The following is a 24,962-nucleotide window of genomic DNA, read 5'->3' on the forward strand; positions in this document are numbered from 1 at the left end:
GATAAAGCTAGCCAGTTGATGGTAAAGGAGTTTGTCTTTTCCCCAAAAAAAATCGATGCTACCAAATACTAATTGAGTGTATGTAAACTTCTCACCCACTGGGAATGTGATGAAAGAATTTCACACTCTTAAAATAAAGTGGTGATCTTAACTGACCTAACATTTTTACTATGAATTTTTACTTGGATTAAATGTCAGGAATTGTGAAAAACTGAGTTTAAATGGATTTGGCTGAGGTGTATGTAAACTTCCGACATCTCCAGTATGGCTTTAAAACAAAGATGTCATTGTACACTGATGATTCATGCTTTCTTTAAATCCACAATTTGATCTAGATAATTTGTCTATCCTCTCTGGATTACAACCAATGAGAAGTGTACTATATTGCAAATTAGATCTTTAAAAATACAACTTTCACATTACCGTGTAGTTTTCCAATAAAATGGTCTGACGGTGATGTGGACATAGTCGGTATACAAATCCCGAAAGAAAGAATGTTAGTAAAGAAATTGATAAGATCTTGCTACCATGGAAAGGAAAGTACCTGTCTAATTTGGAAAGTAGTAGCCTAGGTGTTGTTGTCCATTAGTTTACTCCAATTAGGAGAGGGGTTGTAGGGTTAGAAGATAATAAAGGAAATAATAAAGGAAAGGACATTTTGTTTTACAACTAAAATATAAATGCAAATGCTGAAGCCCTTCAGTTTTATTTTAGACGACTGTATAACCATCTAGATGAATTGTCGGATCTATTTGTTTCTTTGGACCTAGAACTAGCAGCTCTGTTTTGTCTGAGTTTAAAAGTAAAAAGGTTGTCACCATCCACTCCTTATGTCTGAAACACAGACTTCCAGGGTAGGAGATTTTGGGGCTTCACCAAGTTTCATCAAAATGTACAGCTGTGTGTCGTCCGCAGATCAGTGAAAGTTGACATTGTGTTTCCAAATGACATCACCAAGAAGTAGACTCTATAGTGAAAACAATAGAGGTCCTAAAATGGAACCTTGAGGAACATCAAAACTTACAATAGATTTTTCAGAGGACAAACCATTCACAGAGACGAACTGATATCTTTCCGACAAATAGATCTAAACCAGGCAAGGAAGTATCCGTGTAGACTAATTAGGGTTTCCAATTTCTCCAAAAGAATGTGGTGATCGATGGTGTCAAAGGTGGCAATAAGGTGTATGAGCAAAGGGACACATGCAGAGCCTTGGTCTGACGTCATTAAAAGGTAATTTACCATCTTCATGTGTGCAGTCTCAGTACTATGATGGGGTCTAAAACCAGACTGGAGCATTTCGTATATGCTATTTGTCTTCAGGAAGGCAGTCAATTGCTACACAACAGCTTTTTCTAAAATGTTTGAGAGGAATGGGAGATTCGATAGATTCTGGGATTCTGGGTGACGGTTTGGGTTTTTCAAGAGAGGCTTTATTACTGCCACTTTTAGTGAGTTTGGAACACATCGGGAAAAAAGGAAGCCATTTAATATGTTCAACATAGGAGGGCCAAGCACAGGAAGTAGCTCTTTCAGTAGTTAGTTGGAATAGGGTCTAGTAGAGGCCATGACTATTTTTGTAAATGTTTAGAGGGATACAGAATTTAAAAACGTGAGTGTCTCCATTGATCTTCGGTTCGAACAGTTCTCTGCAGACTCAGGACAACCAAGTTGTGGAGAAATACTGTCACACCCTGATCTGTTCACCAATGTTGTGCTTGTCTCCATCCCCCGCCAGGTGTCTCCCATTTGTCCCCATTATCTCCTGTTTATTTATACCTGCGTTTTCTGTTTGTCTGTTGCCATTTCGTCTTGTCCCGTGTTTCCTGTGTTTCCTGTGCTCTAGTTTGTTTTTCCTAGTCTTGCCAGTTCAGTCCTGATCCTGATCCTGCCTGCCATCCTGTACCTGCCTGACTCTGTTTTGGATTACGACTCCTTGCCTGTCTTTACTTACCGATTGTCTGCCGTCTTGTACCGGCCTGACTCTGATTTGGATTACAATGCCCCAGGGCAGTGATTGGGGACACTGCCCTGTGTAGGGTGCTGTCTTTCGAATGGGATGTTAAACGGGTGTCCTGACTCTCTGAGGTCATTAAATAATCCCATGGCATTTATCGTAAGAGTAAGGGTGTTAACCCCGGTGTCCTGGCTAAATTCCCAAATCTGGCCCTCAAACCATCACGATCACCTAATAATCCCCAGTTTACAATTGGCTCATTCATCCCCATCCTCTCCCCTGTAACTATTCCCCAGGTCGTTGCTGCAAATGAGAACGTGTTCTCAGTCAACTTACCTGGTAAAATAACGGATAAATAAAAAATAAACAACTCTTTCCCTGTCTTTACTTACCTTTTACCTGCCCTTTGTACTGTAATAAACTCTGAGGAAGAGGAAGGTATGCCGCCTCCTGTGTCTGCATCTGGGTCTTAGCCTAAGACCATGATAGTGCGAACTGGCCATGACTGACCCAGCAGACTCGGACCATCTCCGCAACGTTGTCTCCTCCAAGGAGCCACCATTGGAAGACATGAGGAGTTACTGCAAAACCTTAGTCCTGAGGGACTCCATAACCTGGCAGAACACCATGAGCATGTGTTCAATTCCGCAGATTCCCTACTAGGCAGCAAACCACAACAGTAATCCCCCAGACTCTCAGCAACCCCACCACCAGAGGTTCTTCTTCCCAGCCTACCCTGGTGTCCCGAGAACCTTGCTTATTTATCTCCTCCGGAGCACTACACTGGAGATATTGGAACCTGCCAGGCTTTTCTCTCCCAGGACTCCCTCATCTTCGAGCTGCAGTCTGCTTTGTTTCCCTCTGACCTCTTGAAGATAGCATACCTCATGACGCTGAGGTCCGGGAAGGCTCTTGCCTGCGCTACAGAGGTGTGAGAGCAACAGTCCACCATTTGCCTCAGTCTGGAGGAGTTTGTGGCGGAGGTACGAAAAGTGTTCGATTCTCCGTTGTCGGGGAGTGAGGTTGCTCATAGGCTGCTCCAGCTACGTCAAAACTCCCATAGTGTTGCAGACTATGCGGTGGATTTTTGCACGTTGGCGGCTGAGCGTGCCTGGAACCTGAAAACCCTGTTCGACACATTCCGTCACAGATTAAAGATGAGCTCGTAGCCCGGGAGCTGCCAATGGACGATCAACTCCCTCATAGCCTTGACCATCCGGATCGATGGGCAGTTACGGGAACTTAGGAGGGAGAGGGAGTCAGTTCCCTGTTACCCTCGCTCGTCCTCGATTTCCACCTCGCCTCAGAGGAATCCCGGAAATCCCCAAAGTCTACATTTCCGATTGAATCCGGTGTCACTCGAGATCTCTCAGAAATCACCAAGGGCTGTCGACTCACCTCCTGTGGAGCCCATGCAAATGGGCAGGGCTAGACTGTCTCCTGCTGAGCGCTTGCGCAGACTAAACAGCAAGAGCTGTCTGTTTTGTGGAGCTACAGGACATTTCTTATCTACCTGCCCATTAAAGGACCAGGCTCATCAGTTGGTACGAGTACACTGGTGAGCGAGAGTTTTATGGACAGTTTTATACCCTGGTGTCAAAGGGGGATATCTCCACTCAACCCCTTTCCATGCCGATGTCAGAGCACTGGATGGGTGATATATTGGCAGAGTCTCCCACAATATGGTTCCTATCCACCTGCGAGTGTCAGGCAACCACAGCGAGTCTATTCAGTTTCTGCTCCTGGAGTTTCCTCATGTACCCATGATTTTGAGGTTTTCATGGCTCCAGAGGGCTACGGGTTCCATCATGGGTTGGAGTCCATTTTGCCATGCACATTGTCTGAAGTCGGCACAGCCTGCCCTGGGACATCTCCCTGCTGGCTTGGGTAAAGCCTTGAATCTCTGAAATAATAACATAATTATCTGGTACCAATCAAAGGTTACAGCTGTTTAAATAAACGCATCAACAACAGTTTCTCTAACTTTTTATAAACAACTGAAATGTTGACCACTTCCCCAACAACTTAGACAAAAAGTTAGAACGTACGATATCTTCATCTACTTTTCAAATCTGTTTGCAAAACAAAAATATAAATCGCCTTTTATTATTCCCAGCACAAGGTGCACCACTGTAATGATCATGCTGTTAAATCAGCTTCTTGATATGCCACACCTGTCCGGTGGATGAAATATCTTGGCGAAGGAGAAATGCTCACTAACAAGGATGTAAACAAATTTGTGCACACAATTTGAGAGAAATATGTTTTTTTGTGTGTATGGAACATTACTGGGATCTTTTATTTTAGCTCATGAAACATGGGACCAACACTTTACATGTTGCATTAGTATTTTTGTTATTGAAACATTTGAGCTACAGATCCCAAACCAACTTTCACATGTTCAGGTTATCCTTACTTCAAATTCTTGAAAACGTTTTAAAAATATAAAGTAAAACAATATACATTTGTATTTATTAGCATAACATAACTCACCAATAGTAACTCTTGAATCTTTCAAGTGAGGTACAGCAAACCAATATAATCGCCTTTTATTATTCCCAGCACAAGGTGCACCACTGTAATATGTTCAGGCTATCCTATCTTACATCTACTTACTTCTTGAACTATACCAGTCACCACCATTACTACTGCAGACACTATCACTAGTATAACGTTTTTCATGGCCACCACAGCATTCTGCAGCGATACGCCACCCCATCAGGTTTGGGCTTAGTGGTACTATCATTTGTTTTTCAACAGTTTTTCAACAAGACAATGACCCAACACACCTCCAGGTGTGTAAGGGCTATTTGATCAAGAAGGAGAGTGATGGAGTGCTGCATCAGATGACCTGGCCTCCACAATCCCCCGACCTCAACTCAATTGAGATAGTTTGGGATGAGTCGGATCACAGAGTGAAGGAAAAGCAGCCAACAAGTTCTCAGCATATTGTAACGGTTTTGACTTGAGGTTATTATTTATAGGGGTGCCAGGTAGGTTGTGCCTACCAGAGAAAACATTGGTTTCTCCTTTTAGTTTGGGAGGGAATGAGTCCCATCTGGTCTGTCAAGTCTACACCAATACAAAGGACTTATGTAAACGTCAGAAGGGAAATCAACTTTTCCTAAACCCTTAAAACATTGAAAAGAACTTCAAAAACAACTGTATTCTTTTGCGTGGGTTGTATTAGCAACATCAATGGATTACACACACATAATAATATAACACAATGAGTTCTGGTTCCTCCAGAAATGTCCTGTACCTCGGGCCTAAAAAGAGTCCAGCCCGGTAAAGGAGTTCAGTGAACTCAAGTGACTTTTGTCACGCAATGTTTGTCCGTTCATACAATCAATATAACAATTTTACCACAGAACTTTAAAGCGTATCAGCTCTTACTAAGTCCTCAACTACATCTAACTACATAAATCATCACCGTATACATCATATCAAAACAAATGAAATACCGTATACAAACAAGGTGGTAGTCAGTCGGTCAGTCAGACAATCCCCAATAGATCTCCAGCTGAGAAAGGCCACGAAGAATGGAGAGGTGTAGTCCACGGACGCAAAGAGTGGATCCGATCCTGGGTAAACTCTCTCAGGCTACAAAACACACGTTTAACAGCAACAAAACAACCGGAATAGAGAAGCTTCGGGAACACATCCTCAGTCACGTCTCCATCACAAACCCCCCTTTTGCGCAGCTGATGCTGGCTATTTAATTGGGAATTAAAGGGAAAGCACCCTATTGGAAGGAGAAGCACTGAGACGGTTCAGAATAATTCAGGGCCGTCACACACCCCCTCCCCTGGAAAAAGCCGACCATTGCCCTGGAAGGCACATCTTGTTCGGGGAAACCGAGAAAGGTCTCCTCATCACTTTCCTCTACAAAAATTTTCATGACTTTTTGGAGCTCACGCTCCTCAGCCGAGGGGTAACAGGCCTTAAGGCGTGAGACATGGACAACGCGCATATCTTCACCTGTGTCCTCTTTCACCACTCGGTAGTTCAAAGGGCCCATCTGCTCCACAATCCTATATGGTCCTTGCCATTTAGGAGCGAGCTTGGCAGAGAAGAATTGTTCAGCTTTCGAGTAAGGATGAGAGCGAAGCCATACCCGATCACGAAGCTGAAACTGCATGTCTCGTCTGTTCTTATCATAATTTCTCTTCTGCTTGAGTCGAGCCTGGATCATGTTCTTTGAGACAAGAGCTCTCAAGTCATGGAGATGGACTACCTGGTCATAGCAAGCAGCGTCTGGAGTAAGCTGCTGGGGCTGTAGCACCATATCCAAGGGTCCTCGGAGGGGACGACTTAGGTTCAGCTCTGCAAGTGTGACTCCAGTGGACTCTTGCACAGCAGAATTCAGGGCAAATCGAAACTCGTGAAGGTGCTTGTCCCAGTGTTTGTGCTGGGTCCCTACATAGGAAGCAATCATTGTCTTCAAGGTTCGATTTACTCTCTCAGTGAGATTGGTCTGTGGGTGATAGGCCGTGGTCAACTTCTGTCTCAGGTTCCATCTTTGGCAGGTCTCCTCAAAGAGATCAGAGACAAATTGGGAACCTCGATCAGACAGGATGTAATCAGGCACTCCCCAGCGAGTCAGGATCTCTTTCGTAAGGATGTTAGAGACGGTCCTTGCTGTGGCCTGACGCAGGGAAAAGAGTTCCACCCACTTTGAATAATAATCAACAAACACAAGCATGTACACATTCTGATTGGAGCTTCTAGGAAATGGACCCATCAAATCCACTCCTAGCATTTCCCAAGGTCGGGTAACCACCGTTTGCTGCAACTTGCCAGCAGGCTTTCTACCTTCTGGTTTGTACATTTGACAAATCTGACAGTTTCGGATGTGTGACTTCACATCCATGCTCAGATGTGGCCAGTACAGTAACGCTTGCAACCGCTTGTAGGTTTTGAACCTGCCCAAATGACCAGCTAATGGGTCTTCATGGAAATGTTGAAGCAGTTGTAGGCGTAGAGTTTCAGGTATGTACAATTGGTAGAGGGTTCTGTGAGGTAGTTGTACAACACGGTAGACTTTGTCTTCCATGATGGTCAGCTTTGTGGTAGGATTGACCATCTTTTCTCCATCTTCCAGGATAGTCTGGTACAAAGCCTGTACTTCTGGATCATCCTGTTGGGCTTTCCATATGGTCTCATCAGAGATGGGAAAGTCTGTTTTGGGCGAGTCTCGACTGCTTGACAGGACAGTAGCACATGTAAAATGAGGGCCACCGTTATCACAAGCAGGAGCCCTGGATAAGGCATCTGGAACAGTGTTGTATTTTCCTTTCCTGTATTCTACTGCAAAGGTGAACTCTTGCAACCGTAGAGCCCATCTTATGAGTCTGGTGCTTGGTTTGTTGGTCTTGAACACCCACACAAGGGAGGAATGGTCAGTGACCACAGTGAAGTCCTTCCCTCCAGGTAGTACCTCCACTTTTCTAAAGCCCAGACAACTGCAAGGCACTCTTGCTCGGTTGTGGAGTAGTTCCGTTCTGCTCCATTCAATGTCCGACTGGCGAACGCTGGCACTTCTTCAGTGCCAAGTCCAGTCTGTTGGACTAGGACAGCACCAAGTCCAACATCACTTGCATCAGTGTAAACAACAAAAGGGGAATCAAAGTTGGGATGACCTAAAATGGGAGGTGTGACGAGGTGTCGTTTCAGGGTTTCAAAGGAGGTCTGGCACTCTGCCGTCCATAGGAATTTCACTCCTTTTCGCTTCAACGCGTTGAGGGGTTCTGCCACCTGGGAGAAGTTCGACACAAACTGATGGTACCATCCAGCCATCCCAAGGAACCGTTGAAGGGCCTTGAGTGTGGTTGGCACAGGAAAATCTTGTACCGCCTTGGTCTTTTCAGGATCCACATGAATGCCGTCGAAAGACACAATATGGCCAAGGAACTTCAGGGAAGTTTGGCAGAAGTTGCTCTTCTTCATATTCACGGTCAGACCAGCTTCTCTTAGCTTGTCCAACACTGCTTGAAGATCTTGAAAGTGTTGTTCTCTGTTCTGGGAGTAGATAATTATATCGTCCAGGTAGACGAAACAGATCTTCCCTTTGAGCTCACCTAACGCAATCTCCATCAGTCTTTGGAAAGTGGCAGGTGCATTCTTTAATCCAAAAGGCATCACCTTAAAGGAAAACAAGCCCTCAGCACAGACAAAAGCAGTCTTGTCCTTGCTTTCCTGGTCCATCTCAACTTGCCAATAACCACTATTGAGATCAAGGGTAGTGAACACAACAGCGCCAGACAATGACTCCAGGATCTCGTGGATGGTAGGAAGAGGATAGGCATCAGTCTGGGAAACATTGTTGGTCTTCCTATAGTCCACACAAAATCTAAGACCACCAGTCCTTTTTGGGATGAGGACAACAGGAGCAGCCCAAGGAGAGGAGGAATGTTATATTATATCTTGTGTTAACATATCATTAATGAGTCCCTTTTGGATGATTAGCTTCGCTGGGGACAAACGATATGGCTTTTGCTTGATCGGCATTTCCTGTGTAAGGAATATTTTGTGCTTCAGGAGCCCGGTGCGTCCTAGCCTTGAAGTACATACATCAGCATTATTCTGCAGCTGTTCCAACAGCCTTAACTCCTCTGGATGTTCCAGCTGAGCTCTTCTTACAGCCTGTAAAAGGAGATCGTCAGAAGGATTATCAAGGGTTAGTGGTAACGGAGCAACAGCAGAGAAGACTGCCACATTTGAACCCCAATCATGTAACTTCGTAGCTTCTGATTGGAAGAAATGCTTCTTGCTCGGATTGTATGGAAACCAGTAGCAATTGTGTGCGATATCAATCTGGACACCACTGAAGTACATGAAATCAATTCCCAACACGACAGGAAAAGCAAGGTTCTTGGTTTGTAGGATAACCGAAGGAATCATATAGGAGCGGTTACACAGGCGGAACTCTACCTCACTCCATCCAAGTGGTCGTTTAGCCTCACCATCAGCCAGATAGAGTGGACCTTCTGTCCACGGCTTCAAGTTGTATTGCGGACCTTTAACCTCCTTCCACAGTTTCTCATTGAGCAGTGTGTAGGATGACCCGGTGTCCAGGATGGCTCTTCCTGTCCATGGGCCTATGGACAGGGGTAACACCAGTTGGTGCGGTATGAACTGAAAGGAAGGGGATGTCGATGGGGGGGCGTAGGCAGTGACTCTTGGGATTTCAGCTCTGGTTAAAGCACCCAGAGAAGGATGGTCATTCCTGCGAAGAGAGTTAGGTGTGTTGGCCTGTTGTGATTTGTGGTTTCTGGAAGGGTTTTCTTGATACGGTCTTGGACATGTAGCTGAAGAATGTCCCTTTTGGTTACATCTCCAACAGAACATGAGAGGGGTCTTGGCTGGAGACTCTAGCTGTTGTTGATGGTCTGTCTTGGGTAACTATTTGGGTGTCTGTTTCTTTCTTTGGTCATATTGCTGTTGGCATTCTCTGTCCTTCTCAAACTGCTGTCCCAAGCGAACCAGTCCATCGACAGTGGTGACTCGTTCTCGGAGTTGACTGGCTAGTAGTGGGTTGATGTTCTTCAAAATCAATTTAATGACCTCTTCCTCCTCAATGCCAGGTTTCCACCTTCTGCACAGGGAGTGGTAACCGTATGCAAAGTCACGGATACCCTCTTTCTCGCTTTGCACTCGATTCCTGACTCTGTCTGCCAGCTCATCTGTGTAGTCCTCAGACAGAAATGCAGAGGAAAACTTGGCCTCAAAGTCAGCCCAGGAGGTAGTGGTGAGACGTGCCACATCCCACCAGTCTCGAGCTGTCCCATGCAACACATTCCTCAATGTGGCAAGGAGTTCTTCGTCAGCCAGGGGATTGAGGGCAAGAAAGTCACGACATCTTTCTAGGTACATTAGCGGATCCGGACTGTCATCTTTTTTCCCAAAGGTGGGAAATTGCAATTTAATGTGCATCGCCCCCACATGACGTCTACTCAATTCACCATGAACAAACGAGCTAGGAGGGATTGAGGAAGTAGAGGGGGAGGGCGTTATCGGACAATGAAAATTAACACCAGGATGCATGGTGGATTGCATCCTGCAAGGGGTGGTTGTAGCATGGCCTTGTCTTGGCTCTTCAGAGGTGCCAGCTTGGCCCTCAGTGGTCTGAACAGAAGTGGACACTAGAGAAACTCTGTGTAAGGAGTTGTGCCTAATGGAGGCCATGTCCACAGACACGTCATCCAACATTTTAATACAATTAGAGAGCTCTGTTTGCAAGTGGTCTACAGTGTTAACCATGGGAGAAAAAACAGAATTAACGTCCTTGAGGACCTCAGTGTGATGATGTTGCAGGCGCCATTGGAGAGTGGCAGTGAGTTGGTTTCGTTGGTAGTCAAACTGCCTGTCCATGGCACCAGTAATTTCCCGTCTTCCACTCTCACTGAGCTCTGTCAGTGTGTGGGTTAGAGTACTACAATAGTTAACCCTAACCCATTATTATGTTTAATAATCTATGACTACAATAGTTAACCCTAATCCATTATTATGTTTAATAATCTATGACTACAATAGTTAACCCTAACCCATTATTATGTTTAATAATATATGACTACAATAGTTAACCCTAATCCATTATTATGTTTAATAATCTATGACTACAATAGTTAACCCTAATCCATTATTATGTTTAATAATCCATGACTACAATAGTTCGAATTAGAGAAAGACTGTATGAAATCAAAGCAAATATATGTTTTCCTAATTTCTCTTTTCATTTCAAAAAGTAAAAGAACAGAAAAAATAGGAAAATCTGAACGTTTCCCCATCAGCTGTGGTGTTGTTTTCCAGACCCTAACCCTTCCAGTGAGTCTGATGTTTAGTGGTAGTGACATGGAGGTCAGTTGTTCCAGGATAGGAACCTCTGAACGTTTCCCCATCAGCTGTGGTGTTGTTTTCCAGACCCTAACCCTAACCCTAACCCTTCCAGTGAGTCTGATGTTTAGTGGTAGTGACATGGAGGTCAGTTGTTCCAGGATAGGAACCTCTGAACGTTTCCCCATCAGCTGTGGTGTTGTTTTCCAGACCCTAACCCTAACCCTTCCAGTGAGTCTGATGTTTAGTGGTAGTGACATGGAGGTCAGTTGTTCCAGGATAGGAACCTCTGAACGTTTCCCCATCAGCTGTGGTGTTGTTTTCCAGACCCTAACCCTAACCCTTCCAGTGAGTCTGATGTTTAGTGGTAGTGACATGGAGGTCAGTTGTTCCAGGATAGGATCCTCTGACCGTTTCCCCATCAGCTGTGGTGTTGTTTTCCAGACCCTAACCCTTCCAGTGAGTCTGATGTTTAGTGGTAGTGATATGGAGGTCAGTTGTTCCAGGATAGGAACCTCTGAACGTTTCCACATCAGCTGTGGTGTTGTTTTCCAGACCCTAACCCTTCCAGTGAGTCTGATGTTTAGTGGTAGTGATATGGAGGTCAGTTGTTCCAGGATAGGAACCTCTGAACGTTTCCCCATCAGCTGTGGTGTTGCTTTCCTGACCCTAACCCTAACCCTCCCAGTGAGTCTGATGTTTAGTGGTAGTGACATGGAGGTCAGTTGTTCCAGGATAGGAACCTCTGAACGTTTCCCCATCAGCTGTGGTGTTGTTTTCCAGACCCTAACCCTAACCCTTCCAGTGAGTCTGATGTTTAGTGGTAGTGACATGGAGGTCAGTTGTTCCAGGATAGGAACCTCTGAACGTTTCCACATCAGCTGTGGTGTTGTTTTCCAGACCCTAACCCTTCCAGTGAGTCTGATGTTTAGTGGTAGTGACATGGAGGTCAGTTGTTCCAGGATAGGAACCTCTGAACGTTTCCCCATCAGCTGTGGTGTTGTTTTCCAGACCCTAACCCTAACCCTTCCAGTGAGTCTGATGTTTAGTGGTAGTGACATGGAGGTCAGTTGTTCCAGGATAGGAACCTCTGAACGTTTCCCCATCAGCTGTGGTGTTGTTTTCCAGACCCCAACCCTTCCAGTGAGTCTGATGTTTAGTGGTAGTGATATGGAGGTCAGTTGTTCCAGGATAGGAACCTCTGAACGTTTCCCCATCAGCTGTGGTGTTGTTTTCCAGACCCTAACCCTAACCCTTCCAGTGAGTCTGATGTTTAGTGGTAGTGACATGGAGGTCAGTTGTTCCAGGATAGGAACCTCTGAACGTTTCCCCATCAGCTGTGGTGTTGTTTTCCAGACCCCAACCCTTCCAGTGAGTCTGATGTTTAGTGGTAGTGATATGGAGGTCAGTTGTTCCAGGATAGGAACCTCTGAACGTTTCCCCATCAGCTGTGGTGTTGTTTTCCAGACCCTAACCCTAACCCTTCCAGTGAGTCTGATGTTTAGTGGTAGTGACATGGAGGTCAGTTGTTCCAGGATAGGAACCTCTGAACGTTTCCCCATCAGCTGTGGTGTTGTTTTCCAGACCCTAACCCTAACCCTCCCAGTGAGTCTGATGTTTAGTGGTAGTGACATGGAGGTCAGTTGTTCCAGGATAGGAACCTCTGAACGTTTCCACATCAGCTGTGGTGTTGTTTTCCAGACCCTAACCCTTCCAGTGAGTCTGATGTTTAGTGGTAGTGACATGGAGGTCAGTTGTTCCAGGATAGGAACCTCTGAACGTTTCCACATCAGCTGTGGTGTTGTTTTCCAGACCCTAACCCTTCCAGTGAGTCTGATGTTTAGTGGTAGTGACATGGAGGTCAGTTGTTCCAGGATAGGAACCTCTGAACGTTTCCCCATCAGCTGTGGTGTTGTTTTCCAGACCCTAACCCTAACCCTTCCAGTGAGTCTGATGTTTAGTGGTAGTGACATGGAGGTCAGTTGTTCCAGGATAGGAACCTCTGAACGTTTCCCCATCAGCTGTGGTGTTGTTTTCCAGACCCCAACCCTTCCAGTGAGTCTGATGTTTAGTGGTAGTGATATGGAGGTCAGTTGTTCCAGGATAGGAACCTCTGAACGTTTCCCCATCAGCTGTGGTGTTGTTTTCCAGACCCTAACCCTAACCCTTCCAGTGAGTCTGATGTTTAGTGGTAGTGACATGGAGGTCAGTTGTTCCAGGATAGGAACCTCTGAACGTTTCCCCATCAGCTGTGGTGTTGTTTTCCAGACCCTAACCCTAACCCTCCCAGTGAGTCTGATGTTTAGTGGTAGTGACATGGAGGTCAGTTGTTCCAGGATAGGAACCTCTGAACGTTTCCACATCAGCTGTGGTGTTGTTTTCCAGACCCTAACCCTTCCAGTGAGTCTGATGTTTAGTGGTAGTGACATGGAGGTCAGTTGTTCCAGGATAGGAACCTCTGAACGTTTCCACATCAGCTGTGGTGTTGTTTTCCAGACCCTAACCCTTCCAGTGAGTCTGATGTTTAGTGGTAGTGACATGGAGGTCAGTTGTTCCAGGATAGGAACCTCTGAACGTTTCCCCATCAGCTGTGGTGTTGTTTTCCAGACCCTAACCCTAACCCTTCCAGTGAGTCTGATGTTTAGTGGTAGTGACATGGAGGTCAGTTGTTCCAGGATAGGAACCTCTGAACGTTTCCCCATCAGCTGTGGTGTTGTTTTCCAGACCCTAACCCTAACCCTTCCAGTGAGTCTGATGTTTAGTGGTAGTGACATGGAGGTCAGTTGTTCCAGGATAGGAACCTCTGAACGTTTCCACATCAGCTGTGGTGTTGTTTTCCAGACCCTAACCCTTCCAGTGAGTCTGATGTTTAGTGGTAATGACATGGAGGTCAGTTGTTCCAGGATAGGAACCTCTGAACGTTTCCCCATCAGCTGTGGTGTTGTTTTCCAGACCCTAAACCTAACCCTTCCAGTGAGTCTGATGTTTAGTGGTAGTGACATGGAGGTCAGTTGTTCCAGGATAGGAACCTCTGAACGTTTCCCCATCAGCTGTGGTGTTGTTTTCCAGACCCCAACCCTTCCAGTGAGTCTGATGTTTAGTGGTAGTGATATGGAGGTCAGTTGTTCCAGGATAGGAACCTCTGAACGTTTCCCCATCAGCTGTGGTGTTGTTTTCCAGACCCTAACCCTAACCCTTCCAGTGAGTCTGATGTTTAGTGGTAGTGACATGGAGGTCAGTTGTTCCAGGATAGGAACCTCTGAACGTTTCCCCATCAGCTGTGGTGTTGTTTTCCAGACCCTAACCCTAACCCTCCCAGTGAGTCTGATGTTTAGTGGTAGTGACATGGAGGTCAGTTGTTCCAGGATAGGAACCTCTGAACGTTTCCACATCAGCTGTGGTGTTGTTTTCCAGACCCTAACCCTTCCAGTGAGTCTGATGTTTAGTGGTAGTGACATGGAGGTCAGTTGTTCCAGGATAGGAACCTCTGAACGTTTCCACATCAGCTGTGGTGTTGTTTTCCAGACCCTAACCCTTCCAGTGAGTCTGATGTTTAGTGGTAGTGACATGGAGGTCAGTTGTTCCAGGATAGGAACCTCTGAACGTTTCCCCATCAGCTGTGGTGTTGTTTTCCAGACCCTAACCCTAACCCTTCCAGTGAGTCTGATGTTTAGTGGTAGTGACATGGAGGTCAGTTGTTCCAGGATAGGAACCTCTGAACGTTTCCCCATCAGCTGTGGTGTTGTTTTCCAGACCCCAACCCTTCCAGTGAGTCTGATGTTTAGTGGTAGTGATATGGAGGTCAGTTGTTCCAGGATAGGAACCTCTGAACGTTTCCCCATCAGCTGTGGTGTTGTTTTCCAGACCCTAACCCTAACCCTTCCAGTGAGTCTGATGTTTAGTGGTAGTGACATGGAGGTCAGTTGTTCCAGGATAGGAACCTCTGAACGTTTCCCCATCAGCTGTGGTGTTGTTTTCCAGACCCTAACCCTAACCCTCCCAGTGAGTCTGATGTTTAGTGGTAGTGACATGGAGGTCAGTTGTTCCAGGATAGGAACCTCTGAACGTTTCCACATCAGCTGTGGTGTTGTTTTCCAGACCCTAACCCTTCCAGTGAGTCTGATGTTTAGTGGTAGTGACATGGAGGTCAGTTGTTCCAGGATAGGAACCTCTGAACGTTTCCACATCAGCTGTGGTGTTGTTTTCCAGACCCTAACCCTTCCAGTGAGTCTGATGTTTAGTGGTAGTGATATGGAGGTCAGTTGTTCCAGGATAGGAACCTCTGAACGTTTCCCCATCAGCTGTGGTGTTGTTTTCCAGACCCTAACCCTAACCCTTCCAGTGAGTCTGATGTTTAGTGGTAGTGACATGGAGGTCAGTTGTTCCAGGATAGGAACCTCTGAACGTTTCCCCATCAGCTGTGGTGTTGTTTTCCAGACCCTAACCCTAACCCTCCCAGTGAGTCTGATGTTTAGTGGTAGTGACATGGAGGTCAGTTGTTCCAGGATAGGAACCTCTGAACGTTTCCACATCAGCTGTGGTGTTGTTTTCCAGACCCTAACCCTTCCAGTGAGTCTGATGTTTAGTGGTAGTGACATGGAGGTCAGTTGTTCCAGGATAGGAACCTCTGAACGTTTCCCCATCAGCTGTGGTGTTGTTTTCCAGACCCTAACCCTTCCAGTGAGTCTGATGTTTAGTGGTAGTGACATGGAGGTCAGTTGTTCCAGGATAGGAACCTCTGAACGTTTCCACATCAGCTGTGGTGTTGTTTTCCAGACCCTAACCCTTCCAGTGAGTCTGATGTTTAGTGGTAGTGACATGGAGGTCAGTTGTTCCAGGATAGGAACCTCTGAACGTTTCCACATCAGCTGTGGTGTTGTTTTCCAGACCCTAACCCTTCCAGTGAGTCTGATGTTTAGTGGTAGTGACATGGAGGTCAGTTGTTCCAGGATAGGATCCTCTGAACGTTTCCACATCAGCTGTGGTGTTGTCTTTCAGATGTTATTTTGTTTTCCTGCAGAACAGCTTGCAATGAAAAATGCAATGGTTGCTAAGTGGCTAATGCATTTTGTCAGTCTCGGATTGGGCCCATGAAAAATTAACAATAGAAATAATTAATTTTGATTGGTGCCTACGGTGGTAGGAACTTGTGTTGTGCGTACTAAGTTATTCATGCCCATGCAAATTCCTATTTCAATTACACCGCGAATACCGTCGCTGCATGTTCTATAAATTGTGTAAAACTTTTAGCTTATGTTCCTGTATGTAGTCATTATGATATGCTTCTCTGCACATTGTAACGTTGTAATAGTTTTTATTTTAAAGTTCTACCACGTCATCTAATATGCATATAACCAGAGGTAAACAGGCTTCATTTTGTAACTATTAATCGTCACCTTATTCCTGCCATGTTAGAATGTCACACTAACATCCTGGTTTTGTTTGCAGCCTCCTGAACTGCTCTGTGCTCTAATGATGGTGTACTGATTGTAGGGCTGGAGTCAACACAAACTAATTGTCATTTAGTTTAATGTTACATCCAGGTCTCTCTCTGCCTCCACGTGTTTATTATTTCACCAATGACCGTGTTGTACATGTGGTCCTCTACAGGTCTCTTCATGTTTTACTGTTGCTTTCAGTAGTGATATAGGAGAAAACAGCCTCTCAGCTCTGGACTGGTTTACGTAGTATTTGCATGTCTTTCACAACAACAAAACATTGGGCGACGAAAATTCTTTCACTAGGAACTTGGAGAGTTGTTTTGTGTATTGTGTTTTAAATGTCCCACTGGATTCATATGCCTGAGTAAAGAGATGAGTAGAATGCACATTGTTATGTGAACAATGAGAAACAGGAACTCACCAGAAAGCAGACTGCTACAGCATGTGGCTATGTGATCAACAGTTAAGGTTAGTGATGAAGAGTAAGGGTTAAGGTTGTGTGATCAACAGTTAGTGATGAATAGTAAGGGTTATGGTTGTGTGATCAACAGTTAGTGATGAAGAATAAGGGTTGTGGTTGTGTGATCAACAGTTAGAGTTAAGTTTAGGGTTAGGGTTAGCATCAGTTTCCCACTCCCTCTCCAGCTGAGCCAGGCTCCACAGACATTCCTCCTCCTCCTCTCCTCTTCCTCCTCTTGGTATCCTGAAAGCCAACATGCAGTCTGACAACAAATGGATATAAACAACGGAATATGTTTCTCTTCACTCAACACATATTACTAATGGATAGTCTGTTTGTTGCATAGCATAAATACTGCACCATCCATCCATTTGTAACTTGCACCAAACATTTGGGAACATATGAAATATGAATCATCATTTATAATGGTCCTTTGTGCTGCTGTTGCACTGGTCTGGAGGGACAGCATTGTTCTCTATGAGACTACCTACATTGAAAAGCTTTCTGTGGGGATTTCTCCCGCTACAAAGAAAATACATCGAATCTGACACTGTGGCTGTAATTAGGCTGCTTGTATATTTTATTGACGAGCCAGAGAGGGAAGAGAGGAAAGAAGAGGGAGAAGAGAGGGAGAATGGAGGAGGAGAGAGGAGAGGAGAGGAGAGAGGGGATGAGGAGGGGATGAGAGGAGAGAGAAGAGAGGAGCAGAGAGGGGAGGAGGGGGGAGGAGAACAGAGAGGGAAGAAAGGAGGAGAGAGGGGAGGAGGAGGGGATGAAAGGAAAGAGAAAAGCTAGGAGGAGAGAAGGGATGAGGGGGAGAGGAGAGAGAGAAGAGAGAAGGAAAGAGAGGAGGAGGGGAGACCCAGGAGGACTGGCCTGCATCTTGCTCAATAAGGTAGCAACAGCATTGCCACCCAGGGAGGGATCTGTTTAGAACCAGCAACATGCAGTGAGAGGGGAGGGAGGGGGGAGGAGGGCAACACTGTGTTGGGGGGGCAGGTGAGAGGCACCATACTAACACTGTTGGGGGGGGGCATTCTTTATTTAAAGGGGGAGATCAAGCTGATCGAAAGTGTTATAGGCCAATTTCTATTTTGCCCTGTTGATCAAAAGTGTTGTAAAAACTTGTCAATAATCAACTGACTGGCTTTCTTGATGTTTATAGTATTATCTCCTAAATGATGTCACCGTTGCCTGTACTGCTATTTTAATTAACTTGGCCAAAGCTTTCGATACAGTAGACCATTCCATACTTGTGGGCCAGCTAAGGTGTGTTGCTGTCTCAGAGGGGACTTTGGCCTGGTTTGCTAACTACCTCTCCCAAAGAGTGCAGTGTATAAAGTCAGAACATCTGCTGTCTTAGCCACTGCCTGTCCCCAAGGGAGCACCCCAAGGCTTGATCCTAGGTCCCACGCTCTTCTCAATTTACATCAACAACATAGCTCAGGTAGTAGGAAGCGCTCTCATCCAGTTATATGTAGATGATACAGTCGTATACTCAGCTGGCCCCTCCCCGGATTTTGTGTTAACCTTTCTAGCGCACGCAGGGGTTCCGCTAGCGGAACACCTCGACAACCTTCCACTGAAAAGGCAGCGCGCAAAATTCAAAAATATTTTGGGGAAATATGTAACTTTCACACATTAACAAGTCCAATACAGCAAATGAAAGATAAACACCTTGTTAATCTACCCTTTGTGTCCGATTTAAAAAAATGCTTTAAATCCAAATCAAATCCAATTTACTTATATAGCCCTTCGTACATCAGCTGATGTCTCAAAGTGCTGTACAGAAACCCAGCCTAAAAGCCAAACAGCAAGCAATGCAGGTATAGAAGCACGGTGGCTAGGAAAAACTCCCTAGAAAGGCCAAAACCTAGGAAGAAACCTAGAGAGGAACCAGGCCATGCGGGGTGGCCAGTCCTCTTCTGGCTGTGCCGGGTGGAGATTATAACAGAACATGGCCAAGATGTTCAAATGTTCATAAATTACCAGCATGGTCGAAAAATAATAAGGCAGAACAGTTGAAACTGGAGCAGCAGCACGGTCAGGTGGACTGGGGACAGCAAGGAGTCATCATGTCAGGTATTCCTGGGGCATGGTCCAAGGGCTCAGGTCAGTTGAAACTGGAGCAGCAGCACGGCCAGGTGGACTGGGGACAGCAAGGAGTCATCTTGTCAGGTAGTTCTGGGGCATGGTCCTAGTGCTCAGGTCCTCCGAGAGAGAAAAAGAAAGAGAGAAGGAGAGAATTAGAGAACGCACACTTAGATTCACACAGGACACCGAATAGGACAGGAGAAGTACTCCAGATATAACAAACTGACCCTAGCCCCCCGACACATAAATTACTGCAGCATAAATACTGGAGGCTGAGACAGGATGGGTCAGGAGACACTGTGGCCCCATCCAAGGACACCCCCGGACAGGGCCAAACAGGAAGGATATAACCCCACCCACTTTGCCAAAGCACAGCACCCACACCACTAGAGGGATATCTTCAACCACCAACTTACCATCCTGAGACAAGGCCGAGTATAGCCCACAAAGATCTCCGCCATAGCACAACCCAAGGGGGGGCGCCAACCCAGACAGGATGACCACATCAGTGAATCAACCCACTCAGGTGACGCACCCCTTCCCGGGACGGCATGAGAGAGCCCCAGTAAGCCAGTGACTCAGCCCCTGTAATAGGGTTAGAGGCAGAGAATCCCAGTGGAAAGAGGGGAACCGGCCAGGCAGAGACAGCAAAGGCGGTTCGTTGCTCCAGAGCCTTTCCGTTCACCTTCACACTCCTGGGCCAGACTACACTCAATCATATGACCCACTGAAGAGATGAGTCTTCAGTAAAGACTTAAAGGTTGAGACCGAGTTTGCGTCTCTGACATGGGTAGGCAGACCGTTCCATAAAAATGGAGCTCTATAGGAGAAAGTCCTGCCTCCAGCTGTTTGCTTAGAAATTCTAGGGACAATTAGGAGGCTTGCGTCTTGTGACCGTAGCGTACATGTAGGTATGTACGGCAGGACCAAATCAGAGAGATAGGTAGGAGCAAGCCCATATAATGCTTTGTAGGTTAGCAGTAAAACCTTGAAATCAGCCCTTGCTTTGACAGGAAGCCAGTGTAGGGGGGCTAGCACTGGAGTAATATGATACATTTTTTTGGTTCTAGTCAGGATTCTAGCAGCCGTATTTACCACTAACTGAAGTTTATTTAGTGCTTTATCCGGGTAGCCGGAAAGGAGAGCATTGCAGTAGTCTAACTTAGAAGTGACAAAAGCATGGATTAATTTTTCTGCATCATTTTTGGACAGAATGTTTCAGATTTTTGCAATGTTACGTAGATGGAAAAAAGCTGTCCTTGAAACAGTCTTGATATGTTCATCAAAAGAGAGATCAGGGTCCAGAGTAACGCCGAGGTCCTTCACAGTTTTATTTGAGACGACTGTACAACCATTAAGATTAAGATTTACAGCTAAAGCACAAGATATGATTGTTAGATCACCGCCAAGTTGAAAAAACACAGCCATTTTTCCAAAGATAGGAGTCACAAAAGCAGAAAGAGAGATAAAATGTATCACTAACCTTTGATGATCTTCATCAGATGACACTCATAGGACATCATGTTACACAATACATGTATGTTTTGTTTGATAATGTGCATATTTACATCCAAAAATCTCAGTTTACATTGGTGCCTTACGTGCAGTAATGTTTTGATTCCAAAACATCTGGTGATTTTCACAGAAATACTCATAATAAACATTGATAAAAGATGCAAGTGTTATTCACAGAATTAAAAATAGACTTATCCTCTATTTAAACGCTGTGTCAGATTTTTCATTTAAAAATGTAATTGTCTGAAGAAAAGCATTGGAACGGGAGCTAACTCTCTCGGGAGCGCGCGTCATTAGACCGAGGCTCTCTGCCAGACCACTCACCCAAATAGCTCCTATGAGCCCCTCCTTTATAGTAGAATCCTCAAAACAGGTTCTAAAGACAGTGACATCTAGTGGAAGCCCTAGGAAGTGCAAGCACTTCCATAACTATCAGGGATTTAAATAGGCACTGTTTTGAAATTCAACTTCTCACTTCCTGTTTGGATTTCTTCTCAGGGTTTTGCCTGCCATATGAGTTCTGTTATACTCACAGACATCATTCAAACAGTTTTAGAAACTTCAGCGTGTTTTCTATCCAATACTATGCATATATTAGCATCTGGGACAGAGTAGGAGGCAGTTCAGTTTGGGCACGCAATTCATCCGAAAATGCTGCCCTCTACCCCAAAAGGTTAACAAAGTAAATTTGAGAACAAGGCTACCTAAATTCTATCAGCATATTGTTGTAGTATTTGCGCTGGCAAAACACTGGATCGCTGCTACTGTAACTTCCGCAATGCATACAAGGCCCTCCCCCGCCTTCATCTCAGAAAATCTAACCATGACTCAATTTTGCTCCTCCTTCCTATAGGTAGAAACTCATACAGGATGTGTATATTCAATGCTGGTCTGACGAATCGGAATCCATGCTTCAAGATTGTTTTGATCGCGCGAAATGGGACATGTTCCGGGTAGCCTCAGAGAATAATATTGATTTATACGTTGATTCAGTGAGTGAGTTTATAAAGAAGTGCATAGGAGATGTTGTACCTACCCAAACCAGAAACCGTGGATAGTTAGCGGCTTTTGAACCAAGCTGAAAGCGCAAACCACCTTATTGAACCATGGAAATATGACTGGGAATATGGCTGATTACAAACAGTTTACAGTTATTCTCTCCACAATGCATTCAAACCACTCCATGTCAACCATAGATATCAGACCGCTAGAATATCAGACCACTAGATACCACTCCATGTCAACTAAAGATATCAGACCTCTACAATATCAGACCACTAAATACCACTACATGTCAACCATAGATATCAGACCACTAGATACCACTCCATGTCAACTATAGATATCAGACCACTAGATTCCATTCCATGTCAACTATAGATATCAGACCACTAGAATATCAGACCATTAGATACCACTCCATGTCAACTATAGATATCAGACCACTACATAACATTCCATGTCAACTATAGATATCAGACCACTAGAATATCAGACCATTAGATACCACTCCATGTCAACTATAGATATCAGACCACTACATAACATTCCATGTCAACTATAGATATCAGACCACTAGAATATCAGACCCCTAGATACCACTCCATGTCAACTATAGATATCAGACCACTAGATACCACTCCATGTCAACCATAGATATCAGACCACTAGATACCACTCCATGTCAACTATAGATATCAGACCACTAGATACCACTGCATGACAACTATAGATATCAGACCACTAGATACCACTGCATGACAACTATAGATATCAGATTACTAGAATATCAGACCACTAGATACCACTCCATGTCAACAATAGATATCAGACCACTAGAATATCTGACTACTAGATACCACTCCATGTCAACCATAGATATCAGACCACTAGATTCCACTCCATGTCAACCATAGATATCAGACCACTAGAATATCAGACCACTAGATACCACTCCATGTCAACCATATATTTCAGACCTCTAGAACATCAGACCACTAGAATATCAGACCACTAGATACCACTCCATGTCAACCATAGATTTCAGACCTCTAGAACATCAGACCACTAGAATATCAGACCACGAGATACCACTCCATGTCAACCATAGATTTCAGACCACTAGATACCACTCCATGTCAACCATAGATATCAGACCACTAGAATATCAGACCACTAGATACCACCTCATGTCAACTATAGATATCAGACCACTAGAGTATCAGACCACTAGATACCACTCCATGTCAACCTTAGATTTCAGACCTCTAGAACATCAGACCACTAGAATATCTGACCACTAGATACCACTCCATGTCAACCATAGATATCAGACCACTAGAAATTCAGACCACTAGATACCACTCCATGTCAACAAAAGATTTCAGACCACTAGAAACCACTGATTGCCAACTGAGCGATAGTTGAAGTGTTGATTTAACATCGTAACTCAAAAAGCTGGGTTCTGGGTCCAGGTTATTGATGGGTTTATGGAGCATATGACTGTCCTATTGTCTATATAAAACAGAGATGACCCTTCTCTCTGCTTTACAGATGAGATGACTGTCCTATTGTCTGAATACTAGAGTCATGTCCTATTCTGTCCTGTCCTCTATACTTCACAGTCTATTGTCTCCTGTTAGTAACTAACCCTGCATGGTAACAGTGTCTGGTGGAATGAATCTCTCAAAGCCTCTCATATTGAGACGGATAATATTGTCTCAACCTCTCAACACATTGTGGGATTTGCTGTTTCTCTGTCAAACAGATTAGATGAGATCACAATATGTTTGTCTTCCTTTGCCAACGGCTGAGTCTAATGCCAGCATTCAAACAGAAGCTGTTATGTGGACATAATACACATATTTCACATTCCTTCAATGGGATCTGACAGAATACAGTAGAACCAGGGATCATAGACACACCACCCATCTCCTCTCACTGTAGTTAAGATGGTTCTGTCCCCATTAGGCAGAACCAGGGATCATATACACACCACCCATCTCCCCTCACTGTTGTTAAGATGGTTCTGTCCCCATTCAGCAGAACCAGGGATCATATACACACCACCCATCTCCTCTCGCTGTAGTTAAGATGGTTCTGTCCCCATTCAGCAGTTACACAGCCTAGCCAGTGGAAACACCGCACTATCTTTCTAATGGTGTTAATTCTAGCCCTGGTCCTCTGTAGTATTACCAGTCCATCCAAGCACAGATTAGGGCTGTATGCTGAAACACACTTGTCACTGAATCAGCTTAAACTTTGCTCAGCAAGCATGTGAGAGGGTGATAACAGGCATCTGATGTTTGCATTGTTGGGGGTTAGGGCTCTTCTCTGCCCTGGTCCTCTAGTTCATATGCTCTCTCTGTGAGTTTGGCTGTTTAAGGAGCTGTTTGCTCAGTGCACAGGGAACACACGGGGAACAAATAACATTCTAGAAACATATTCCCTGTTACTGTCCTCAAACACCACTATATCCAAATGATATGTCAAATGTACATGTACTATCCTCTTGGTCTGTGTCTCTCTATACCAGTATGCAGTCCAGGTTGGTGCCATTAAGTTGAACTGCAGCTCTCCTCTCACCAACCATACAATCTGCTAACAACCCCCGTTATTATGAAAATTACATACATTTTCCACCATAAAAAGTTTCCAAAAACCCTGATGCTGTCACGACTTCCACCGAAGGTGGCTCCTCTCCCTGTTCGGGTGGCGCTCGGCGGTCGTCATCGCTGGTCTACTAGCTGCCACCGATCCCTTTTCTTTTTCGTTTGGTTTTGTCTGTCTTGTGTTCACCTGTGTCGAGTTTAGGTTAATCAGTGGGGTATTTAGTCTCTCCCTATCCGCTAGGTTTTGTGCAGGATTGTTTTAAGTTCCTCGGCATACACATCACAGACAAACTGAATTGGTCCACCCACACAGACAGCATCGTGAAGAAGGCGCAGCAGCGCCTCTTCAACCTCAGGAGGCTGAAGAAATTCGGCTTGTCACCAAAAGCACTCACAAACTTCTGCAGGTGCACAATCGAGAGCATCCTGTCGGGCTGTATCACCGCCTGGTATGGCAACTGCTCCGCCCACAACCGTAAGGCTCTCCAGAGAGTAGTGAGGTCTGCACAGCGCATCACCGGGGGCAAACTACCTGCCCTCCAGGACACCTACACCACCCGATGTCACAGGAAGGCCATAAAGATCATCAAGGACAACAACCACCCGAGCCACTGCCTGTTCACCCCGTTATCATCCAGAAGGCGAGGTCAGTACAGGTGCATCAAAGCTGGGACCGAAAGACTGAAAAACAGCTTCTATCTCAAGGCCATCAGACTGTTAAACAGCCACCACTAACATTGAGTGGCTGCTGCCAACACACTGACTCAACTCCAGCCACTTTAATAATGGGAATTGATGGGAAATTATGTAAAATATATCACTAGCCACTTTAAACAATGCTACCTAATATAATGTTTACATACCCTACATTATTCATCTCATATGTATATGTATATACTGTACTCTATATCATCTACTGCATCTTTATGTAATACATGTATCACTAGCCACTTTAACTATGCCACTTTGTTTACATACTCATCTCATATATATATACTGCACTCAATACCATCTACTGTATCTTGCCTATGCCGCTCTGTACCATCATT

General features: G+C 45.0%; 1 long non-coding RNA gene across 1 annotated transcript in view; it reads right to left on the reverse strand.

The window, feature by feature from the left end:
• The window catches only part of LOC149984205 (uncharacterized), a 98,975-nt gene that overhangs the window by 564 nt on the left and 73,449 nt on the right, over positions 1 to 24,962 (reverse strand). The window lies entirely within an intron of this gene.

This window comes from Oncorhynchus mykiss, chromosome 3 (genome assembly GCF_057628025.1).
Source record: "Oncorhynchus mykiss isolate SJ-2025 chromosome 3, ASM5762802v1, whole genome shotgun sequence".
Taxonomy (NCBI): Eukaryota; Metazoa; Chordata; class Actinopteri; order Salmoniformes; family Salmonidae; genus Oncorhynchus; species Oncorhynchus mykiss.